Source organism: Arachis hypogaea, chromosome 6, assembly GCF_003086295.3.
Source record: "Arachis hypogaea cultivar Tifrunner chromosome 6, arahy.Tifrunner.gnm2.J5K5, whole genome shotgun sequence".
NCBI lineage: Eukaryota > Viridiplantae > Streptophyta > Magnoliopsida > Fabales > Fabaceae > Arachis > Arachis hypogaea.
The window spans coordinates 68,898,741-68,915,393 of NC_092041.1; the positions used below are offsets into that span (position 1 = coordinate 68,898,741).

At 42.4% G+C, this 16,653-nt stretch overlaps 1 non-coding gene across 1 annotated transcript; it reads right to left on the bottom strand.

Annotated features, from left to right (window-relative positions):
- Window positions 1-16,196: 16,196 nt before the first annotated feature.
- Window positions 16,197-16,304, bottom strand: LOC112700567 (small nucleolar RNA R71). The gene has a single exon (XR_003153473.1). It is a non-coding gene; the product is annotated as a small nucleolar RNA R71 (small nucleolar RNA).
- Window positions 16,305-16,653: the final 349 nt, after the last annotated feature.

Sequence of the window (16,653 nt, forward strand, 5' to 3'; positions counted from 1 at the left end):
TAGGCACCAAGTCTTGGTGCCAACCAAGTTGCCAACGCCCATAAGCCTTGCCATGCACGTTGCCAACGCCAAGAAGGGCACCAACCAAGTTGCCAACGCCCATAAGCCATGCCATGCACGTTGCCAACGCCCATAAGCCTTGCCATGCACGTTGCCAACGCCAGGAAGCAAACATGGAGCCTTGAGAAAGGCTCGAGCACGTTGCCAACGTGCTGAAGAGAAGGAGTGTTCATCAACAACGCCAGCCTCATTTCCCTGCTTTGGGAGGCTAGGCACGGGCACGTTGCTAACTTGGAATATAGGGGCGTTATCCACAACAACTCCAACAAGGCAGCCCGACCATATCATCTTCAATGGAAGATATCTTGAGCTACAGAGATCAAAATTGAGTGCTTCCAGTTGCGTTGGAAAGCTAACATTTAGAGCTTTCCAACCATATATAATAGTCTATGGTGGAGCACAAAATTGAAGCCAAACCAGAGTCATCTTTAGGCCCTAAAAACAAGAACATGAAGTGAAATTCAAGAAGGCTAGAGATGAGCCCTGGAGGGGGGCACGAGCACGTTGCCAACGTGCTAGCAAAGGGGCGTGTTTTGCAACAACGCCAGCCCCAAGTCCCTGCCTTGGGAGGTTAGGCACGGACATGTTGCCAACTTGGGAGTGAAGGTGCGTTTTTGGCAACAACTTGGCAGCTCAACCTTACCTTCTTTGAGGAAGCATAACTTGAGCTAGGAAAGTCCAATTGAGGTGATTCCAGTGGCATTGGAAAATAGACATCAAGAGCTTTCCAATGATGTATAATAGTCCATATTGAAGCAGAAGGTTGACACTCAAATTCTGGCCTACATTTAGCATGAAAATAGAGCCAAGAAGGGGAAAAGCAAGTTGTTAGCAACAACTTGGGCTAGCAACGCCCAAGTCTCAAACTTCACTTCCAGGAAATTGTGATGCACGTTGCCAACGTGCATTAAGGCCAGCGTTATTGACAAAAATGCCAAGCCAATGGGCCAGAAGCATAATGAATGAACTCTTCCTTTCCAAGGCTAGTAACACTTCTTCCAATTGAGCCAAGAATTCAACAAAGAGGAAGCCCATATTGCTAACCCAATTCAAGATCTTTGAAAGAGTTTTAGAAGTAGTATAAATAGAAGAGATTGGTGTACTTGTAAGGGACTTTTTTTACACTTAGAATTTTAGACTCTTAGCACTTTATTTTGGGAACTCTTTTAGCACTTCCGAGAGGATACCCGGAGAGCAATTTTTTTCTTCTTGGAACTTCTCTTCTTCATCTCTTGAGCTTTAAGCATTTCCTTATTCTTCTTCATCTTTCTTTGTATTTAGTCTAATTTTGGTTTATGGCAATTGTTGTTGAAATTGGAGCTATGATTCACTAAACCCCACTTTCATTAGGGGGAAGAGCTCTGCTTGTTGAAATGCACTGGTGGACTCATCTTTTCCTCCTCAATTCTAGTGGTTGATCTAAAGAGGGAACTCTTGTTCTTCAAAGATTCAACCACCATCGAGAGAGGGGTTAATCTATATGAATTGTGTGGTGAATTTGAGGAATGAGCCACATAATTCAGTTTAGAGTTCATCCTTTCATGAATTCTTTAATCAATACACCTTGGTTAGTATGTGAGATGTAACTCTCCTTGGTTGAGATTATGGGAGTTGTGTGGCTGGATTAGATTTGAGCTTCATCTCTTCTCATGAACAATTAGATCACGAGAGTGGCAATTGGTTATGTTGAGAGAAATTGAATCACCAAGAGATTGGGATTCAATTACCCACTTGCCATGGATCTATACCCATGATTGAGAAGGATTTGACTAACATCAATTCATGAAAACTTGCATCTCTGATCCCTAATGATTCTCTCTATCATTAATTCTCATCTCTTTTGCTCTTAGTGCTTGAATACCCATTGCCCAATTCCCTTCTACACTCTTGCAATTTATTATTCTTATCATTTACATTCTGTTTCTTTATTTCTTGCTATTTACTATTTTGCTCTTTAGAATTCAGCACTTTATTTTCTTGCAATTTACTTTTGATGTCATTTAAGTTTCTTGCAATTTAAGTTTCCGTTATTTACTTTCACTTTATTTCTCTCTTCTAGATTCTTTACATTCTTTGCCATTTAAATTCTTGCAATTATGTTCAAAAATCAAAATGCTCATGAAATCAAAACTATGTCTGCTTGACTAAATCTACCATTTAACTAAAGTTGCTTAATCTACCAATCTCCGTGGGATCGACCTCACTCTTTGTGAGTTTTATTACTTGATACGACCCGGTATACTTGCCGGTTGTACGTGAAATCTTAATTTTACGTATCAAGGTCGCGTTGTCCGAGTTGCTTCTATATTGCCTGAGTTTGTTTTTGGGTTAGTAACCCGTTTCCTTTTGTTTGTAGGATTAGTTGGCCATGTTGTCTCGCAAAAATATTGTCGAGGCGTCCTCTAAGGTTCTTGAGGGGATGTCCGACTAGTTGGACTCCCTTGTGTTGCTATGTGTATCTCTAGCTAACGCGGAGTTCTGTGCGGAGCTCAGAAAACACCATCGAATATGTAGTAGTGAGAATCAAGAGCGCAATTATGAGCTGGTGGCACCCGATTCTGATGACAGGGTCTACTTTCCTGTTCCGACCCAGGGGGAGCGTCCTTTCTTTTATGCATACGATTTCTTCTTTAGCCAGATGGATATTACCCTTCCTTTTACTTCCTTTGAGACTGACCTATTGTGGTCTTATAACGTGGCCCCATCTCAGCTTCATCCGAATTCTTTAGGTTTCATTAAGATTTTTCAGCTGGTTTGCCATGAATTCGGTGTTAAGCCGTCTTTAACCCTTTTTCTGTATCTATTTGTGTTGACCAAGCCTGGAACTACCAAAAAGAAAGCTTCTTGGATTTCTTTTAGGTCGGCCCAAGGACATAAAGTCTTCTCCATGTATGATGAGTCTTTTCGTGATTTTAAGAATTATGTTTTCAAGATCCGAGCTATTGAAGGAGCTCGTCCTTTCTTCCTAGATTAGAATGGCGACCCTCGTTTTCCTTTAGAGTGGCAGAGGAATGTAGTTGTGTCTAGGTATACCTGGGAGATGTTAGACAAGGTTGAGCAAGCCTTTGTCGCTGCTTTGGAAGATATTTAGGGGGAACCTCCTCATCTTGAGACCAAGAAATTTCTGGGGGATCCATCCTTGATTCGTGCTGTGCTGGGTATTTTATAAACCGTGTTTCCATGTCTTTTGTTTTTTGCTTTCTTTTCTGGATATTCATAAGTTGTTGTATTTTTCTTTGTTTTTCAGAGATGTCGAAGAATAATGACTCACTGAAGGCCTTTTAAGAAGGTGAGGAAGGCTACCGCGGCTCAAAACGTCCCAGCCAAGGTGGTCGAGGAAGGGTCCTCCCAAATTTTGTCGAAGCCGTCTGTCCCGAGCTCTCTTGGGCCGAGGAAGATGATCCCGATTCCCCGGGTTCGTTTAGTTGACCCGCCTCAGACTTCAGTTGGTACCTCTGCTCCTCCAGTTGCTCCTCCTCCAAAAAGACCTCGGACTGTCGAGCCGTTTAATCTTGGTGCTCCCGACTTTGATGCAGTTGGGTTTGTAGACCAACAGATTGCTCCCTATGGTGTCATGCCTACCGACGATGTATCGATTCTTTGTCATTTAGACTTTATTGCTCAGAGTGGTGTTACATTGGCACACATGGGAGCGGCTTTATACTGAACTGCTCAAGATCTTCCTATCCATGCTACCAAGACTTTTATAGAGGAAATCAGAATTTGACCGAATTAAAGGTTTGAAGAAGGAGCTCGAGGTGGAAGTGGCCGAGCTAAAAAAGGAGCTGAAGGGGGAAAAGGCCCGGGCTGTTGGTCTGGCAGTTGCCGCGCAACTGGCCGAGGATACGACTCAAAAACATAAGGATAGCTATGTTATTACTTATAGAGAGGTGATGGAGCTCAGGGGTAGGTTGGAATCAGTTTAGGCCGATTACTCCGAGCTTCAAAGTCATCTTGTAGGTAGTGTTACTGCGGCTTATGAGAATCTGAAGGAGCAATTCTGAGTTCTTGCGCTAGATCTCGACCTTTCCCTTATTAGTCTGGACAATATTGTTAGGGATGGTAAGATTGTTCCTGACGATCCCGATGATGATGATGATCTTCCCTCACTGCCTGCTACCAAGACTTCTGATGTGTCGATTTCTCTGACTTCTACTGCTGGGATCCGTCGTCCAGAAGGGGAACCGGATTGCCAAATCTTGAACCGAGATGATGGGACGGTAGATGCGGTGCCTCTTCAGACTCGTCCTCCTTCACCCCGAGTTGATTCTGCTGAGAAGTCTTCTAATGTTGACTGAGTTTTCTTCCTGTTTAATATAGATAGCCTGGCTTGTGGGCTTTTGAACTTCTTTATCTTTGTAAATGGTGTTATTGCTGACTATTGATACTTTATTTTGGTTGCTTTTTTTGCAACTTTTATTTTCGAAAAACAAAGTAGTTTCCGAGCTTTCGGGGCTGATTTTGGTGGCCTCTGAAGCTTGCTATTATCATAACTTAGTAGTTTTTGTATCATGTCTGCTTGCACTTGTCTTGGTACCTTCGTAGGCTCGCATTTTGTCCTGGCATGATCAACTTGATTCTTTGGCTTGGTTTTGTTTGTAATTCTCTTTCTTGGACCTCATTTAGGTCTCTTTTAGGGACTATTTTTGTAACTTGTGTCCTGGGCTCGACTTCGTCATATCGGGTCCTGTCGAGTTATTTGGTAATCCTTTTTCTTGGACCTTGTTCAGGTCTCTTTCGGGGATTACCTTTTGTAGCTTTACATCTTTCTGGACAGACTTCGTCACGTCGGGCACTGTCGAGTTACTTGATAATACTCTTTCTTGGACCTTGTTTAGGTCTCTTTCGGGGATTATCTTTTGTAACTTATCTTTCTGGGTCGACTTCGTCATGTCGGGCCCTTTCGAGTTACTTGATAATCCTCTTTCTTGGACCTTGTTTAGGTTTCTTTCAGGGATTATCTTTTGTAACTTATCTTTCTGTGCCAACTTCGTCACGTTGGGCCCTGTCGAGTTACTTGATAATCCTCTTTCTTGGACCTTGTTTATGTCTCTTTCAGGGATTATCTTTTGTAACTTATTTGTAGGAGTCCGACTTCCTCATGTCGGGCTCTTCTAAGTTATAGTAATCCTCTTTTATAGGGTTGGCCATACCTCTTTCCAGGGCTTTACTTATAACTTGAGTTGTTGTGGCTGGTCTAACTTTTTGTTTCGGCCAGTCTTTAAGTTATTTTATAGCAATCCATTTTATTAGGACCTTGTCAGGTCCTTTCTATGGATCACTTTCTATAACTTCTTGCATTATTCTATTTTCATCTTTGCTGATTTTGTAGAATTTGGGTTTTAACCCTCGTTTTTATAGTGATCGTGTAGTGAATTCGGTTTTCACTTTCTGTCGATCTGTAGCTTTATAATCGGGTGATGAATGTTTTCAGAATAATACGACTTGAGTGTTTGTAGAGAATCTGAAAAAAATTTTATTAAAAGAGAATGCAAATATACATGAGGAGTTAATTTCCTAAGTCGGGTGATTTGTAGGTCTTGGCGAGGTGCCTCGTTAAAAAACCTTTTTCAGGAAAAAAGAGTGCGCGTTGTCCAAGATCTTTTATCATCCCTAGCTATAGTACCTTCTTAGGTTGCAGGCGTGCCATGACCTAGGAAGCTTTCGCCCGTCGAGTTCGGAAAGCCTGTAGTACCCCTTTCCTGGTACTTCTATGACTCGGAAAAGCCCTTTTCAGTTTGCTGCCAGTTTTCCTTCTCCAGGTCGAGTGGTTCCTATGTCATTTCGGATTAGGATGAGGTCGTCTTCAGCAAAGGCCCGCTGTATTACTTTTCGGTTGTATCTGGAGGCCATTCGTCATTTCAATGCATCTTCCCTTATCCAAGCTCTTTCTCGGATTTCCGGAAGTAAGTCGAGCTCTTCCCTTTGAAGTTGGGAATTGGCTTTTTCACTAAAATGGATTACTCTGGGTGATCCTTCTTTGACCTCTACTGGGATCATTGCCTCTATTCCATAAGCTAATCGGAAAGGTGACTCCTTTGTCGTGGAATGTGGAGTCGTTCGATATGCCCATAGGACTTGCGGAAGCTCCTCAGTCCAGGCTCCCTTTGCATCCTGTAATCTCCATTTTAACCCTGCTAATATAAATTTGTTAGCAGCTTCAGCTTGCCCATTGGTTTGGGGGTGCTTAATAGAGGTGAATTGTTGTTTTATATTCAAGTCGGCCGCTAGTTTTCTGAAGCCTGCGTCTGTGAACTGGGTACCGTTGTCTGTAGTGATGGAGTATGGAACTCGGAACCTTGTGACGATATTTCTATATAGAAATTTCCGACTTTCTTGAGCTGTGGCTTTGGCTAGGGGTTCTGTCTCGATCTATTTTGTGAAGTAGTCTATTCCTACTATGAGAAATTTGACTTGTCCCGATCCTTGAGGAAAAGGTCCGAGGAGATCGAGTCCCTATTTTGCGAATGGCCAAGTTGAGGTTATGCTGATGAGTTCCTCTGGCGGGGTGGTGTGAAAGTTAGCATGTTTCTGGCATGGTGAACATGTCCTTACAAATTATGTGGCTTCTTTTTGTAGAGTTGGCCCATAAAATTTTGCCTGAAATACTTTTTTGGCGAGTGCCTGCGCTCCGAGGTGATTGCCACAAATGCCACTGTGTACTTCTTCTAGGACATCTTTTGTGTTGGAAGTCGGCACACATTTTAGCAATGGTATTGAAATCCCTCTTTTGTATAGAGTATTATTTATGATGGTATAGTTTGTGCTTCCCGTTTTAACCTCTTTGCCTCTTTCTCATCTGTAGGGAGGGCTTCTGTTCTGAGGTAATTAATTATGGGTGTCATCCATCCCTGATCGTGACCTGTTATGGCTAGGATTTTTCCTTCTTCTGAGAATGCTGGATTCTGTAGAATTTCTTGGATAAGGCTTCTATTGTTGCCTCCGAGTTTGGTGCTGGCTAGTTTTGAGAGTGTATCGGCCCGGGCATTCTGTTCTCGGGGTATGTGACGAATCTCATACTCTTCGAGTTGTTCAAGCTATTCCCTGGTTTTATCCAAGTACTTTTTCATAGTGGGATCTTTAGCTTGGTAGCTTCCTGTTATTTGTGAAGTAACTACCTGTGAGTCGCTGAAATGATAACTTTTTGAGCTCCAACCTCCCTAGCCAGCTTCAAACCAGCTAGTAGTGCCTCATATTCTGCTTGATTGTTTGAGGCAGGGAACCTAAATTTGAGGGAAAGTTCAATTTGGGTTCCCTGGTCACTTTCAATTATTATGCCCGTGCCACTTCCCATTTTATTTGAGGAACCATCCACATATAAATTCCATTCTGTGGGAATTTTCGGTGTGTCTGTGAATTCCGTAATGAAGTCGGCCAGATATTGAGATTTAATGGCCGTCCGAGCTTCGTATTGAAGGTCAAATTTGGACAACTCGACTGCCCATTGCAAGATTCTGCCTACCAGGTCTGTTTTCTGTAGGATCCATTTTATGGGCTGGTTGGTCCGAACTTTAATGGTGTCAGACTGGAAGTATGGGCGAAGTCGTCGTGATGTTAGTATGAGAGCATAAGCGAACTTTTCTATTTTCTGGTAGTTCAGCTTGGATCCTTGCAATGCTTTGCTGATAAAGTATATGGGTTGTTGTCCGCTGATGTCTTCTCAAACTAGTGCTGAGGCTATTGCCCGATTTCCCACTACGAGGTACAATATGAGTGGTTCTCCTTCCTGTGGCCGACTTAGTATAGGTGGTCATCCCAGGAATCTTTTGAAGTCTTGGAAGGCTTGCTTGCATTACGCTATCCATTCAAACTCCTTTCCCTTCCTTAGAGTGGCGTAGAAAGGGAGAGATCTTATTGCTAATCTAGCCAGGAATCTCGACAAGGCTGCCAACCTCCCGTTGAGTTGTTGTACCTCTTTGACACAAGTCAGACTTTTCATGTCGAGTTTGGCCCTGCACTTGTTCTATTTTACCTCGATTTCTCTCTGTGTGATCATAAAATCTAAGAATTTACCAGCTTCTACTACGAAGGTGCATTTTGCGGGATTGAGTCGCATGCCGTGTCGTCTTATGGTGTTGAATACTTGTGTTAGATCGGACAGTAACATCTCTTTGTTTTGCATCTTTACTAGCATGTCGTCCACATAAACCTCCATGACCTTTCCGATGTGATCCGAAAAAACCTTGTTCATTAATCTTTGGTAAGTGGCTCCCGCATTTTTAAGACCGAAGGGCATAACAATGTAGCAGTAATTTGCCTTTGGGGTTAAGAATAAGGTTTTTTCTTGGTCGGGTGGGTACATTGGGATTTGGTTATATCCCGAGTATGCATCTATGAAGGAGAGGTATTTATATTCGGAGGAGGCATCTACCAGAGCGTCGATGTTTGGGAGCAGGTAAGGATCTTTCGGGCATGCTTTGTTGATATTGGTATAGTCGGTGCACATTCTCCACTTCCCTTTTGACTTATTTACCAATACGACATTAGCAAGCCATAGCGGGTATTTGACTTCTCTTATGAAATCTGCCCCTAGTAGAGCTCGTACTTGTTCTTCCACAGCTTGAGAGCATTCTGGTCCTAGCTTTCTACGCCTTTGTTGTACCGGCCGAGATCCCGGGTAGACTGCTAGCTTGTGGCACATTAGCATGGGATCTATGCCTGGCATGTCTGCGGCCTTCCATGCAAAGAGGTCGGCATTGTCATGTAGAAACTGTATGAGTGATTTTTTGATGTCTCTTTTTAGGAGTGTGCCGATATTGGTTGTTTGGTCCGGGGTATCCCCGATTTGGATTTTCTCTATTTCTCCTTCAGGTTGTGGGCGAAGCTCTTCCCGCCTCTGAACTCCACCGAGCTCAATTATATGGAATTCTTCTCCCCTTCCTCTGAGATTTAGACTTTCGTTGTAACAATGGCGCGCCATCCTCTGATCTGTTTTTATTGTAGCTATTCCTCCTGCAGTTGGGAACTTCATGCATAGATGCGGAGTTGAGACTATTGCACCAAGCTGATTTAACGTTGTCCGACCAATTAGGTCGTTGTAGGCTGAACTTATGTCAACTACGAATGTAATCTATTTTGAGTGTTCTTAACTGACTTCATTTTCCGAAAGTCATGTAGAGTGAGATGTATCCCATCGGTTGAACTGGGGTATCGCCTAGCCCGAACAGGCTGTCTGGATACGCTCTAAGTTTTTTTTCTTCTAGGATGAGTTTGTCAAAAGCGTGATTTGAATAATATATCGGCAGAACTCTCCTGGTCTATCAGTGTACGGTGAAGATTTGCGTCTGCCAGTATAATGGTGATTACCATGGGATCTTCATGCCCTGATGCGATGCCGGATGCGTCTTCCTTTGTAAAGGTGATTGCCGGGATGTCGGGTGCTTCCTCCTTTCCTGCGACGTGATATACGTCTTTGAGATGTCTTTTGTGAGATGATTTTGAGATTACCTCCTCCGGAAAATCCGCCGTGTATCATGTGGACATGTCTTTCTGGCGTTCGAGATGATCGTGCAGTTGGTCCGACATCTTCTGCTCTTTTTCTAGTTCTTTGTTCATCATCATGGCTGGCCAGATATCGATCTAGCTTTCCTTCTCGTACGAGCTTTTCTATGACATTTTTTAAATCAAAACACTCATTGGTGGAGTGCCCGTGGATCCGATGGTATTCACAATATTCAGCCCGGTTTCCTCCTCATTTTTTGCCTTTGAGTGGCCGAGCTGGTGGTATTTTTCCGTGTTGCAAACCTCTCTGTATATGTCCACAAGAGACACCCGTAGAGGGGTGTAATTGTGGTATTTTTTAATTTTCTCTCCATGTCGGTCTTTCTTCTTTCTGGGATCTTTATCCTTATCCCGTGGGGTGAACCCGCCCTTCGAGGTCTCTCCTAGTCGGGAGTTTTCCTCCATGTTACTGTACTTTTCAGCTCGTTCCTGCACCTCATTCAGAGATGTGGGGTACTTTTTTGATATAGATTGACTAAAGGGCCCTTCTCATAAGCCATTAATGAGGCCCATAATAGCGGCTTCTATTGGTAGGTTCTGTATATCCATGCATGTCCTGTTGAATCTTTCCATGTAGTTACGCAGGGTTTCCCGTTCTCCTTGCCTGATTCCCAGTAAGCTCGGAGCATGTTTAGCTTTGTCCTTTTGGATGGAGAATCTGGCCAGGAATTTCTTAGCCATGTTGTCAAAACTTGAGATGGACCTAGGAGGGAGGTTGTCGAACCTTCTAATTGCTATTTTTGTTAAAGTAGTTGGAAAGGCTTTGCAACGAACTGCATCTGAGGCATCGGTGAGATACATTCTGCTTCTGAAGTTGCTAAGATGATGGCCAGGATCTGTAGTGCTGTCGTATAAGGTCATGTCTGGGAGTTTAAAGTCCTTTGGGATTTTTGTCTTCATGACTCCTTGGTGAATGGGTCTTGCTCCTTGCGGTTTCTATCTTCAGGAGTGGATCGGCTGGCTTTCGTCTTGACATCGGCTTCAAGTTTTAGGAGTTTGTTCTCCAATTCCCGGCGTCACCTTATTTCTCTTTATAGGTCCTTCTCGGCCTCTCATTGGCGTAGGGCTTCTTCCTTAAGCTGTTTAAACCGGTCTTGAAATGCATCCATGGCTCCCTCATTTTGGGACTTCTTCTTGTTGTTGTTTTGGGAAGTATCTTTTGGGGTGGTATCCGCATTTTTATGCGGCGTTATTTCCTCTAGATCTGAGGTGTGGTTGTTGTCATGGTCGTTCGCCATGGTGATGGGATGACTTCAGGGTTCCCCGGCAACGGTGCCAATGTTCTGAGGGTTACTTGAAACTGTAGGTCGATCTCGGATGAGATCTTCTGTGCTGGTCAGAACGGTTGTATCCGATTTGTTAGACTTGATGGTGGTGCTGATTCCTTCATCCCTGGAGGGTGGGGGGTACCTGCAAGGGACTCCGATGCTTAAGTTAACAAGGGTATTAAGCAGGTATTGAGTAGATCAGAGTATAAGTTATACTTGGGTGCTCTAGTGTATTTATAATGGTGTAGAGTGACCTTTGCAGATAAGATAAGTTAGTTATCTTATCTTTATCTTTATCTTTATCTTTCACGGGAACCGCCCTTATCTCTATAGGCTTGGGCTGCCTTTGGATTGAGGCCTTGTTCCTCTATTTGGGCCCTTTATTGGGCTTTCCTGTGACTTGGCCGAGCTTTTTGAGAAGAGGTCGGTTTGTCCTGACCTGGAGAGGTCGGTCGCTTTATCTGTAGAACATCCCAGGTCGGACAGCTCGACCCAGGATATGAACAACTCCCATAATCAGCTATCTCAAGTCTGAGACACTCCCCGCAGATAAAAAGGAGGCAAAAAGTTAATGCGAGAAGTACAGTACTACACCATAGTGCACGACATCCTATACAGGAGAGGAATCTCTACACACCTCCTAAAATGTGTCCAAACCTCTACTATAAGGGAAGTTCTAGAGGAAGTCTACAGTGGCATGTGCGACAACCACCTTGAGACACGAGCTCTTTCCAAAAAAGTACTCCGAGCTGGTTTCTATTGGCCGACCTTGCAAAAGGAAGCAATAGAGTTTGTCAAAACATGCCTCCGTGCCAAAAGCACGCCAACTTTCATATCGCACCACCCAAGGAACTCATTTGCGTCACTTCACCCTGGCCATTTGTGAAATAGGGGATCGATCTCCTCGGACCATTCCCCCAGGGATCAGGGTAAGTCAAGTTCTTTATTGTAGGAATAGAATATTTTACAAAATGGATTGAGGCAGAACCGTTAGCCATTTCCAATGCCCAAAGAAGTCAGAAGTTCCTATACAGAAACATTATCACAAGGTTTGGGGTCCCATGCTCCATCACCACAGAAAATGGCACTCAGTTCACCATCACGGGCTTTAGAAACCTGGTAGCTGATTTGAAAATCGAGCACCATTTCACCTCTGTAGAACACCCACAAGCTAACGGACAGGCGGAAGCCGCCAACAAAGTCATATTGGCTAGGCTAAAACGAAGACTACAGGATGCTAAGGGAGCTTAGGCCGAAGAGCTCTCGCAAGTCCTATGGGCATACCAGACAACACCACACTCCACTACTGGGGAATCACCCTTCCGACTTGCTTACGGAATAGAGGCAATGATTCCCGTAGAAGTAGAAGAAGGATTGATGAGCGGATAATTTGTATACTTTTTGGCATTGTTTTTAGTATGTTTTTGTTATGATCTAGTTAGTTTTTAGTATATTTTTATTAGTTTTTAGTTAAAATTCACTTTTCTGGACTTTACTATGAGTTTGTGTGTTTTTATGTGATTTCAGGTATTTTCTGGCTGAAATTGAGGGACCTGAGCAAAAATCTGATTCGGAGACCAAAAAGGACTGCAGATGCTGTTGGATTCTGACCTCCCTGCACTCGAAGTGGATTTTCTGATGCTACAGAAGCCCAATTGGCGCGCTCTCAACGGCGTTGGAAAATAGACATCTTGGGCTTTCCAGCAATATATGATAGTCCATACTTTGCCCAAGATTTGATGGCCCAAATCGGCGTTCAAATTCACCTCAAGAAATCCCAGCGTTAAACGCTGGAACTGGCACCCAAATGGGAGTTAAACGCCCAAACTGGCACTAAAGCTGGCGTTTAACTCCAAGAGGAGTCTCTGCACGAAATTTGCTTCATTGCTCAGCCCAAGCACACACCAAGTGGGCCCGGAAGTGGATTTTTATGTCATTTACTCATTTCTGTACACCTTAGGCTACTAGTTCTTATAAGTAGGACCTTTTACTATTGTATTAAAAAGACTTTGGTAGCTATCTTCATTTTGTATGCTATCTTAGATCATTGGGAGGCTGGCCATTCGGCCATGCCTAGACCTCATGCTTATGTATTTTCAACGGTGGAGTTTCTACACACCATAGATTAAGGTGTGGAGCTCTGCTGTACCTCGAGTATTAATGCAATTACTATTGTTCTTCCATTCAATTCCGCTTGTTCTTTGTCCAAGATATCACTTGTTCTTCAACTTGATGAATGTGATGACCCGTGACACTCATCATCATTCTCACCCATGAACAAGGTGACTGACAACCACTCTTGTTCTACAAGCGATCGAGGCTCTAGTGAATATCTCTTGGATTCCTGATTGCACGATGCATGGTTGATCGCCTGACAACCGAGTGCTCGTCTGACAAACGAGCCAACCATTCCATGAGATCAGAGTCTTCGTGGTATAGGCGAGAACTGATGGCAGCATTCAAGCGAATCCGGAAGGTCTAACCTTGTCTGTGGTATTCTGAGTAGGATTCAATGACTGAATGACTGTGACGTGCTTCAAACTCCTGAGGGCGGGGCGTTAGTGACAGACGCAAAAGAATCACTGGATTCTATTCCGGCCTGATTGAGAACCGACAGATGAATTCCGCTATGCTGTGACAGAGCATATGCAATCGCTTTCACTGAGAGGATGGGAGGTAGCCACTGACAACGGTGAAACCCTTGCTTAAGCTTGCCATGGAAAGGAGTAAGAAGGATTGGATGAAGACAGTAGGAAAGCAGAGAGACGGAAGGGAAGGCATCTTCATGCGCTTATCTGAAGTTCCTACCAATGAATTACATAAGTATCACTATCTTTATCTTTTATGTTATTTTCGTTCATCACCATTACTATTTGAGTTTGCCTGACTAAGATTTACAAGATGACCATAGCTTGCTTCAATACTAACAATCTCCGTGGGATCGACCCTTACTCGCGTAAGGTTTATTACTTGGACGACCCAGTGCACTTGCTGGTTAGTTGTGCGAAGTTGTGTAATGCCATGGTATTGAGCTACCACGTTTTTGGAGCCATTACCGGGGATTATGAGAGTTGTGAAAAAGTATTGTTCACAATTTCGCGCACCAAGTTTTTGGCGCCGTTGCCGGGGATTGTTCTAGTTTTGAGCAAGCTTTTGGTAACATCAGTGCCAAGATCCGGCAACAACATCAAGTTTTTGGTGTTATTGCCAGGGATTGTTCAAGGTTGGACAACTGACGGTTCATCTTGTTGCTTAGATTAGGTATTTATTTTTTTCGAAATTCTTGAAGATGAATTCTAGAGTTTCATGATGATTTGTTGAAATCTGGCTGGCTGAGAAGCCATGTCTAATCTCATTGGACCGAGGTTTCAACTTATCACCACAAGAGCTTGTTGATTTCTTATCAATCTTGCTTTTGGAGCAGTGATCTGCTAAGGCTTGGCTGACCTTTGGTCATGTCTAGTGTTTTGGACCGAAGCTTTCTTTGAGAGCTTGGCTGGCTGTGAAGCCATGTCTAATTCCTGGACCGGAGTCTTAGACTAGCATTGCACTGATTCCTGGAATTCTCATTAAGAATTTTGATATCTTTTTCCACTTAATTTTCGAAAAACACAAAAAAAAAATTACAAAATCATAAAATCAAAAAAATATTTCTTGTTTGAGTCTAGTGTCTCATCCTAAGTTTGGTGTCAATTGCATGCATTCATATGTCTTAGTGATCTTCAAGATGTTCTTGATGATTTACTTGCTCTGATCTTTGAAATTCTATTGACTTGAGTGTTTTGTGTGTCTCATATGCATTTCCATTTTGTTAGTGTCAGTAGTATACAAACTGCTAAGTTTGGTGTCTTGCATGCATTGTTATTTGATTCTTGTTGCATTTTGATTTTTCCTTATTATTAAAAATCCAAAAATATTTTTTAATTTGTGTCTTTTCAAGTCAATAATACAGAGAATTGAAGATTCAGAACATACAGCAGAGGAATTGCACAGAAAAAGCTGGGCGTTCAAAACGCCCAGTGAAGAAGGACAGACTGGCGTTTAAACGCCAGCCAGGGTACCTGGTTGGGCGTTTAACGCCCAAAAGGGTAGCATTTTGGGCGTTAAACGCCAGAATGGATACCATTCTGGGCGTTTAACGCCAGGATGGCTAGAAGGGAAGATTCTGTTTTCAAATCAAATTTTTTTATTAGTTTTCAAAATCTTTTCAAAATCAAATCTTTTTCAAATCAATTTTTCAATCAAATCTTTTTCAAAACCAATTTCTTTCCATTTTTAAAGATACTTACTATCAATTAATGATTTGATTCAACATTTCAAGTATGTTACCTTTTCTGTTGAGAAAGGTTTAATGTTTGAATCATATCTTTTCTTGTTAGTCAAGTTTTTAATTTTCAAACCAAATCTTTTTAAAATGTTTTTCAAATCATATCTTCTTAATCACATTTTTTTAAATCAATCATATCTTCTTAACCACATCTTTTTCAAAATAGTTTTCAATCAAATCCTTTTGATTTCTAATTTCAAAATCTTTTTCAAAAATCACTTGATTTCTTTTCCATTTTCATTTTCGAAAATCAAGTAATGTTTTTCAAAATTGTTTTCAAAATTTTCACTTAATTTTCGAAAATTACTTCCCTCCTTCTCACATCCTTCTATTTATGGACTAACACTATCCCTTAATGCAAAATTCGAACTCCATCTTCTTTGTTAAGTTCGAATTTTCCACTCCTGTCTTCTACTTTTCTTTTCCTCTGACACCTAAAGGGATCTCTATACTGTGACATAGAGGATTCCACATTTTCTTGTTCCCTTATCTTTCTTATGAGCAGGAGCAAAGACAAAGGCATTCTTGTTGAGGCTAATCCTGAACCTGAAAGGACCTTGAAGAGAAAGCTAAGAGAAGCCAAAGCACCACTCTCTTTAGAGCACCTGAACGAACTCTTCAAGGAGGAAGAACAAATGGCAGCCGAAAACAACAACAATGCCAACAATGCAAGGAAGGTGCTGGGTGACTTCACTGCACCTACTCCCGATTTCTATGGGAGAAGCATCTCTATCCCTGCCATTGGAGCAAACAACTTTGAGCTTAAGCCTCAACTAGTTTCTCTAATGCAACAGAATTGCAAGTTCCATGGACTTCCACTGGAAGATCCTCATCAGTTTTTAGCTGAGTTCTTGCAAATCTGTGACACTGTCAAGACTAATGGGGTTGACCCTGAGGTCTACAGACTTATGCTATTCCCTTTTGCTGTAAGAGACAGAGCTAGAACATGGTTGGACTCTCAACCTAAAGAAAGCCTGGACTCTTGGGAAAAGCTAGTCAATGCCTTCTTGGCAAAGTTCTTTCCACCTCAAAAATTGAGTAAGCTTAGAGTGGAAGTCCAAACCTTCAGACAGAAGGAAGGAGAATCCCTCTATGAAGCTTGGGAAAGATACAAACAATTGATCAGAAAGTGTCCCACTGATATGCTTTCTGAATGGAGCATCATAGGTATTTTCTATGATGGTCTCTCTGAACTGTCCAAGATGTCTTTGGATAGCTCTTCTGGAGGATCTCTTCATCTGAAGAAGACGCCTACTGAAGCTCAAGAACTGATTGAAATGGTTGCAAATAACCAATTCATGTACACTTCTGAAAGAAATCCTGTGAACAATGGGACTAGTCAGAAGAAAGGAGTTCTTGAGATTGATACTCTGAATGCCATATTGGCTCAGAACAAAATATTGACTCAACAAGTCAATATGATTTCTCAAAGTCTGTCTGGAATGCAAAATGCACCAAGCAGTACTAAGGAAGCTTCATCTGAGGAAGAAGCTTATG